This window comes from Camelina sativa, chromosome 6 (genome assembly GCF_030686135.1).
Source record: "Camelina sativa cultivar CO46 ecotype springtype chromosome 6, ASM3068613v1".
Lineage (NCBI taxonomy): Eukaryota > Viridiplantae > Streptophyta > Magnoliopsida > Brassicales > Brassicaceae > Camelina > Camelina sativa.
The window spans coordinates 15,592,877-15,601,083 of NC_141885.1; the positions used below are offsets into that span (position 1 = coordinate 15,592,877).

Consider the following 8,207-nt stretch of genomic DNA (forward strand, 5'->3'; position numbering starts at 1 on the left):
CAGCTCGGATCAGCGCTGGGGCCAAACGCTCCCTCTCCTCAAAGTGCGTCCTCACATCCGCAATCAAAGGGCGCAAAGTTCATCACAGTGACTGTCGCTGCTCTCTTTGGACCCTCTTGATCTCGCAGCTATTCCCTGCCTCCAGAAGCTGATTGCGAAGCTCGACCTCTTGTAGTCTGCTTTTGGCAGCCTCCTCACTCTTCGCAGCCTCGTAATAGAGTTCGCCCGCTTTCTTCAGCTTCCCCCTTAGGTCTTTGTTAGCAATCCCAAGGTCCAGCACTTTGATCACATGGGGAGCAGGGGGAGCTGCATTAAATTAACTTGGTTATTCCACCTAAGGCAAATACTCGTAACCATTGTACAAAAGACCCTACTTACCACAGGGTGAGTAGCACTGTTCCTTTGGAGGTAGTTTGCTTGAGAGGCCTCTTGACTCCTTGGCATCCCCGGGCTTCTTCTCGGGAGGTACTCCTTCTCTCGAGCCGGATTTGACCCGTTCATCCCCAAAGGAGCTAGTTCGAGCTTGGGTCTTTTCACGGGAAGAGGAGGAAGACTAAAGCTCTTTCCTCTTCTTTGATTGCTCGACCCGCTGCGAGTTGCTCTCAGTTCGACCGCTATCGGCAGCCGGGGGAGGAACCTCCTTCTCTTTGGATTCATCAGTAGAATCCATGAGGATAGTTAAGGGAGGCCTGGAAGACTCAGAGATCGGAGCCGGGACTTCGTTCACCTCAGGAGCTGGGGAATTAGCGTCTTTTTCCTTTAGCAACAAACATCAACCTTTTCGCCTCCTTCTCGACATTTTAGAGCTCTTTCTTGTAAACCCTTTCTCCCCTGTAGCCCATTGAGGAAGCGTCAAAAACTCCTAGGGGAGATGAGAGAGCGTAAGAACGCTTTCTGAGCCTCACTCCGGATTTTCTGATACTCTCACACGAAAAAGGATCCCTAGCGATCTGACCACTGCAGAATCGGGATAAGTATTCCGCGAAGGTATGAGAGAGTTGGCCTCGCTCGAAGTGAGCTGGAATTGAAACATCAAAATGTCTTAAAAAAAACAACAAAAAACGAACTTATTCATCACACGAGGTGCTCTGTGCTAGCAATTTGAAAAGCCCACTTCTACACGAATGAGCCTGTCAGGTGTCCGAAGGTGAGTTCATTAACCGGAAAAAAGAAAAAAGTTTTCCGTTATTTCTTGTCCTTCTCGGGTAGGTCGTCAAAGGCCTTGATTCTGGAGATTGGTCTAACATAGAGGGTTCACCCCATCTTTACGGTATAGACGTGAAGAAAGTCACTAGAGTCTGGAGGCAAAAGACAGTCCGAACGAAGTTCTGGCACATTTGAGGAAGGGTAAAACCCAGCTTGAACATCATCCGTATGATGAGTTCTGGGAGACAAAAGGACAACCCGCATGCAGAGAAGAACTTCTCAAACGTGCAACAATAGCCAGGTGGAGGATTCTCCAGAAGCTTGGTTTGCCTCTGGGAACCGAATTTCAATCTCTGGGGGAATCCCACACGACACTCTTATCTCTGCTACGTCTTCGTCAGAAAGAATAAACGAGGGATGGGGACCAAAAACCCTAGGGATAAGCGGTTTAGTGGTTTTACTTGGAGTAGACTTTGGAACGGTGTAGATCAATTAGGAAAGGTGGAAATTTTTCCAGCAAACGGCAAGAGCAAAGAAAAAGACGAAAGCGGAAGAATAACAGTAACAAGTTCTGAAAATAAAATAAGAATGAAGAAACTCTACCTTTATAAGCCGAGGAGAGGTGGGGGAGAGCAATGATGACCTGGTGAAACAAAAGGTCGAGGTCATCCTTGATAATCAAACCGACGGGCGGGACCCACTCCTTGTTCGGGAAGGCAAATCCCATCATTATCACGAACAAATCATGAGATTTGAGAAGATTTAGAGTATATTTAGTTTCCCAATGTGTGCAGAGGCACATCAAAAGTCACCCGAACTAATCAGTCCGAGAGACTTGGGGGGGGGCAACTGTTGGTACCGCGGTTAATCACCTCGGTTCGAGGGGTACGTCCATAGTAAATCAGTTGGGCTCGGAAGGGAAAAACAGCCTAGCCCGTCGGACCGAAGAGGCCCAGATTAGGGGGACGAGCTGTTGTTACATCGAGCTAGGAAAGTGATTCTGCAGCTCAGGGATATGGTCAAAGATTCGTATTGTCAGCCATAAGTGGAGAGCGTGATTAACGGATATGGACAGAAAAACTTTTTACAAGCAATAAGAATACAACTTTCCCTTCGCAACAAAATCAATTGTTTAGTAATATGGTAAGCTCCTCCATTCGAAAAACACTCCGGGAAGAGAAGTTCGCTTTCCCATCTCACACCGGTGCGATAGTCCTTTTGCATCATTGTCAAAAAAATTTTATACCCAATCCTTTCATTCTAACTAATAGATTGTTTTATAACTGATTTTATAATAAAATTCTAAGAAAAATAAGATATTGTTAGGAGGAAAAATAAAAGCTTTACCTACTGGATATTGGAATTACTTACCAGATTTTGAGGAAAACTGAAAAAGTAAGCATGGGTTGCCAAAAATAAGAAGAAAGGCAACAATATGTTTAGGTTTAGGTTAAAGGGTAAATAATTTTATTAGTTCACTTTAAATTTTATTAAATAATTAGGGTAAAAAAAAAATATATATATTGAATTTGGGTCGGATATGGTGCAAATGCACTTTTTGCACTCAATCAACGCCAGGGCTGAAAGAGGTTAAACTATATTGCTAACATTTAATGTTTCAATATAACCTTTTTAAAAATGTATGGCTTATATTGTATAATTAGTACTCCTAGTTCTAGACTTCTAGATGATTACTTTATTTTGTTCTTTTTTTTTCTTTTTTGGGCCAATTTGCCCAATAACCAAATTCAAAGACTAATTGAAAGATATAGCTAATTATTTGAAAAAAGTTTAAAAAATAAGATGAAAGTTATAATGAATTACCATTATAGTGTTTTGGATGGTGTGGTGGACCTGGTGCTTGGTGGTGGTGGTGGCGGCCGGCGGCCGATGGTCGGAGTAGGTGGTGGCCGGCGATCGCCGACCAGCGACAGGAGTAGGCGGTGATCGGCGACCAGCGACCGGAGTAGGTGGTGGTCGACAACCAGCGACCGGAGTAGGTGGTGGTCGACAACCAGCGACCGGAGTAGGTGGTGGTCGACAACCAGCGACCGGAGTAGGTGGTGGTCGACAACCAGCGACCGGAGTAGGTGATGGCCGGAGACGGTAGTGTTCAGAGGTAGTGGTAGTCAGAGGTGGTGGTAGACAGTGGCTGAAAGTGGTGGTGGCTTAAGACGGTTTCTAGAAAAGATGATGGCCAGCGGTGGTGGTAATCAGAGGAGGTAGTTGAAGGAGGTGGAAGTTAATCATGCAAAAAGGTTATTTTGGTAATATTTATATAAAATTATTTTGATTTAAAAGGACGTTTTTTGTAAAACTTGTCCCACTATGCTCTTTTTAAAGAAGTTTGGTATATTAGGTTTAACCAAATTGAAATACTCTATTATACTCTTAATTGCAAAACTATAGGATTTTCAAATATACCAATACTCGATTCCATTAATTCATCTTGACAAATATTTCCTAAAATAAATATCAGAAAATATTCTCTCTCTCTCTCGCTCTCTCTCTCTATCGACACAACTTTTTCCCCAAATCAAAATTCCAAATTTTTGTTTATTTGTTATTGCCGATTACAGATCTAGTACAAACTCGTTGATCCCTTGATTCAGTTCTCTGGTTGCTTCACTCATCGGCGACTTCAGTTCTCCGGTAGCTTCACTCACCAGCGATTTTAAACTCCGGTAGTTTTCTTCAACCGGCGACTTCAATCTCCAGCTGCTCCACTCGCCGGCGACTTTAATCTCCAACAACGTCACTCGCCGAAGACTTTAATCTCCAGCAGCTTCATTCATTTGGTAATTCTTACATGCCTCTTTCATTGAAAAATAAATCAGATCTAGCTTGCTGGTAATTTTTTTATCGATTGAGTGGACTTGTGTTGTGGTTCTGTTTTTTGAAATTAAGTTCACATCCATGATTGCTAAAATTTGATTTGGATTTGTATATTAACAACAAGGTATCGTTCAAACCATATCACAACAAGGTATCGTTTTTTTGGATTTGAGAGCCTTATGAAAATAACTTTGGTTTTTATGTATGTCGTCTGTTATTTTTTGAGCCATTTAAAATTTTTGTTTAGTGTTTCTTCATTGATTGTAAACTTAAAAATAGTTTTGGTTAGTATGCTTAATGCTTCATGTTCATCATGTATGAGAATAGTTTTTGGAATAGAGCCGGATTGTTGTTAGATATGTTATTAGCCATAATTCAGAAATTCATGTTTGTAAATTTGAACTTTGTATCTTTCTGAGAATTGGGTTCATACTAATGAATTTCACTTTTCTTAATTTTTTTGTGTAGGTATGGAAACAGAATTTCTAAAACGCCTATTTAGAGATGGATTTGAGCCACAAGTAAAAAAGATAAACAATTCCTATCGAACTTCTATCTTGAGCAAAGTCAAACAAGCATTGCCTATACAGTACGAGCTAGTGAAGAAAGATCATGTCTTTTCACATGTGTTTGCACTCTACGAAGGGTTTAGGGTATTCAGCGCGGTTGATACACAATATGATGTCTAGGCAATTGGTTACAAAGAAAAAAAAAGAGAGATATGGTTTGTGTTTGGAGGGAAACAACTCAGATTTTCAATGCAAGAATTTCATGTTGTGGCTGTGCTCAAATGCATTGATGATTTTAGTTGTGATTTAGAGAATTGAAAAGACGATGGTGGGTTTTGGAGCAAATTGATGAAGAGAAAAGGTACGACGATTAGCATTAAGAGCTTGGTAGATGTGCACTTACCTTTAGTTCACACATGGAATGACGTAGATAAAATCCGCTTGGTGTATATTTTTGTGATAGCTGGGTTGGTTATGGCTAAGGATGAGAAAAAGTATATTCCACTCAAAGACATCCAGATGGTAATGGATCTTGATAAGGTGATGACTTATCCTTGGGGTCTTAAAGCTTTTAAAATTCTAGTTAAGTCTATCATAGAAAGAAGAGAAGATTTGAAGAAGATCAACAGCTACGCATTAGATGGTTTCTCATATGCATTTCAAATATGAGTTATGGAGGCGATTCCAGACATTGGAAAGTTGTTGGGAGAAAAGATTATCAAAGAATTTACAGAAGCTCCTCGATGTTCTAATTGGAAAGGTGCAACCAAAGTATCATATGATGATATCATCCAAATAGAAAGTACATTTGGACCAAAGGTATTTTCTTTCCAAAACCAACTGTTATCACATGTTTTTTTGTTAATAATAGTTGATGTCATTGTGTAATCTTAACTTATAACTCCTTTTTTTTTAGGATTTTGTTTATCCATACATTTCTCTTACTGAAGATTTTGACATTGTTGATTCCATTGAATTTTTATGGGCTGACGAAACTAGCGATGGTGAAGTAGATAATTTGAAGAGGAATCGTCTCCAAAGTCCCTAAAACTAAATCGAAAATCTCAAAACTCCCCCATCTAATTAAAATTTATTTTTGATTTATTTAAAATCCGAAAAATTAGTGTTTTACTCTCTTACCCTACAAAAATAAGAAAAATTACAAAGAAAACTAGGGTTTTATCCACCCACCCATAACAAAATCGGATCTAACCCAATCTCCTCTCTCTCTCTCCTCTTTCTAACTCGATTAAATCCCTAAATTAAAAAAGAAAATACAAACCGCTCGTTCTCCTTCATCGTTTGTCTTCATACTTGATAACGAGGATGGTAAGAACAAGGTGGGGGAAAAAAAACACTAAGATCACACAAGTAGAAGAAGGAGAGGAAGATTCGCAAGCGGTGGTAAAAGAAGGAGGAGAGAAAGATTCAAAATCGGTGGTAAAAGAAGGGTTCGGAACCGTTGGTACAAGGAGGAGATAATCCGGTGGTAGAAAGAGGTTTTGAATCCGGTGGTTGAAGAAGAGGGAGAGAGGGATTCCAATGCGGTCGTAGAAGAAGGAGCTAACGAAGAATCCCTCTTTCCAGAATCAAGTAATCGAGATGAAGTTTAAGGAGATAACGAAGAATCCCTCTTTATGGAATCAAGTAGTTCGAGCTGGGAACAAACTCAAGAAGAAGTAGAAGCCGAAGTGAGAGCGAGACCATCGACTCAATAGTAAGTTTGGATTCGTATGAACATGTAAAATAAATAAAACTAGTTGGAATTGCTCTTGATGTCTCTCGGAATCAAATTTTTGTGGTATATAAAAGTATAACTACGAACTAGTATTTTGTTATACTGGAATAACTAGGTAGAACTAGTGTGTAAAACTAGAATAACTAGGTAGAACGAAGAGTCTTAATATGAATTTCTGAAACAATATAACTTGATAATACTTGGTATAACTATTTGTTGCAGGAATCCTCCTCCTCGACACCACTATAGCCTCTTAGAATTTACTTCCCCTCAAGTGAGTACAACAAGAAAATCAAGTATCGACGAGATGTAATATCCATGAGATGATGTTGGTACAAGACATTGGTAAGAAGAAAAAGAAGGGTGTTAAACCGACTGCCGTGGAGGAAGACACCAATAACCGTAGTAAAAGAGTCTTTACAAGGTCATGGACATGTAGAACTAATTTTGTGGGTGTTTGGATGTTCTTCTTATTTCTATTTGTAGAACTACTTGTAAAACTTTGTTGGATTCATATTACTTTTTGGAATTTAGTTGTGTGCAACTGCAATTACTATGTAAAACTAATCTGTTTTTTTTTTGTTTTGGATTTTGTCCTGTACAACTGGAAATATTAGGTAAAACTAATCTGGAATTTTGGGATTTTAGAAAATATGAGATTTTCAACATTTTTGATATTTGTGGGGAAAAAAATAAAAATAAAAATCCGAAATGTATTTCCACGTGTGTAATATGTGTGTTCACACCTAGTGTTCACACATAGTTTTACCCAGTATAGTAGTTGTACCATACTTGTAAATAGTTCTACTTTTAGGTTTTTTCCATTTAATTAGTTTTACACACTCTTAAAATTATATTTTTTAGTTTTACAGTTGATTAAATTCTATTAACATATAATTATGAATGTTTTATGCATTCAAATGTTTAAAACAAATATTTATGCAACTTTTTCATCTTTAGTTGGTTATTATTTACAAACTGACCTTAAAAGTATAAGGAATATATTGTGTTGAGTCTTTCATAACAACATAATTTTGCAACTTCTTTCTTATTACACATTGTAACATTTTTTCTAAAGTTTACGAAGACAGTAAGTATATTAAGTACTTTTCGTTTAGGTTTTGTTAAAAAAAATATAATTGTTATACATGTTTTTCCTTAGTTATACCAGTATTACCATGTTGCCAAAAAAACTAGTATATAAATATTACATTATTGAAATCAGTTTGTAATTGAGAAATATGTGTCTTTGCAATTCTTCGAACTTGTAAACCACATTTACAGATTTTTATTGAACAAAAAATGGCATTAGGCCCGATTTTATCATCCTTTGAGTGGAACTTGTCATAATTCTTGTGTCTGCTCTCCGCACTTGCTTAAACAGCTCCGAAATAGTGATGACCTCCACAAACAAAATACACCTACGGTTCTCATTATCAATGGATGTTAGATTAGATAAACACATAGCTCCTTATCATCATAAATAGTAAATTGTTCATCATATCCCACATATGTCTTCAACATTAAACTATCCATGTGACCTTAACAATCTAAATGTATTTTGACATTGTTGCTCATTGTATCCTACAAATACAATACCAAAAAAAAAAAACTCAGTCTATAATACTAGTTATACTACATTTATCAGTAGTACCAGTTTTACTACATTTACCATTAATACTACAAAAGCTCAAATTGGATGATTTCGGGTTCTATTCTACAATCTACTACAACTCAACCACTGAAATTCATTTGTTATCAATTTAAAGGCTCAATCGACCCATAAGCTATGGTAAACAGCCAATGTGAATTGCATAATTGCATAATTGCATAATCAAATCTATAAAACACCCAAGAGAAAAACCAATTCAATCAACTATTGTTAGATTATTTTGTTGAAGAAGGTATCTGGATTTTGAAGAAGAGCTCGATGCAGCTCCATAGTCGCGAAGAAACGGCGGCGATGGAGAGCTCTGGCG

The 8,207-nt window shown here is 38.1% G+C and overlaps 1 long non-coding RNA gene across 2 annotated transcripts; it reads left to right on the forward strand.

Moving 5' to 3' along the window:
- The first annotated feature begins 3,592 nt into the window (after positions 1–3,592).
- LOC104791030 (uncharacterized) lies at positions 3,593–6,817 on the forward strand. Of its 2 annotated transcripts, XR_015559074.1 has the most exons (5): positions 3,593–3,944; positions 4,450–4,851; positions 4,954–5,309; positions 5,407–6,207; positions 6,451–6,817. It is a non-coding gene; the product is annotated as an uncharacterized LOC104791030 (long non-coding RNA). The 2 variants fall into 2 exon arrangements; XR_015559075.1 differs by lacking the exon at positions 5,407–6,207 and having other exon boundaries at positions 3,597–3,944.
- The last annotated feature ends 1,390 nt before the right edge of the window (positions 6,818–8,207 follow it).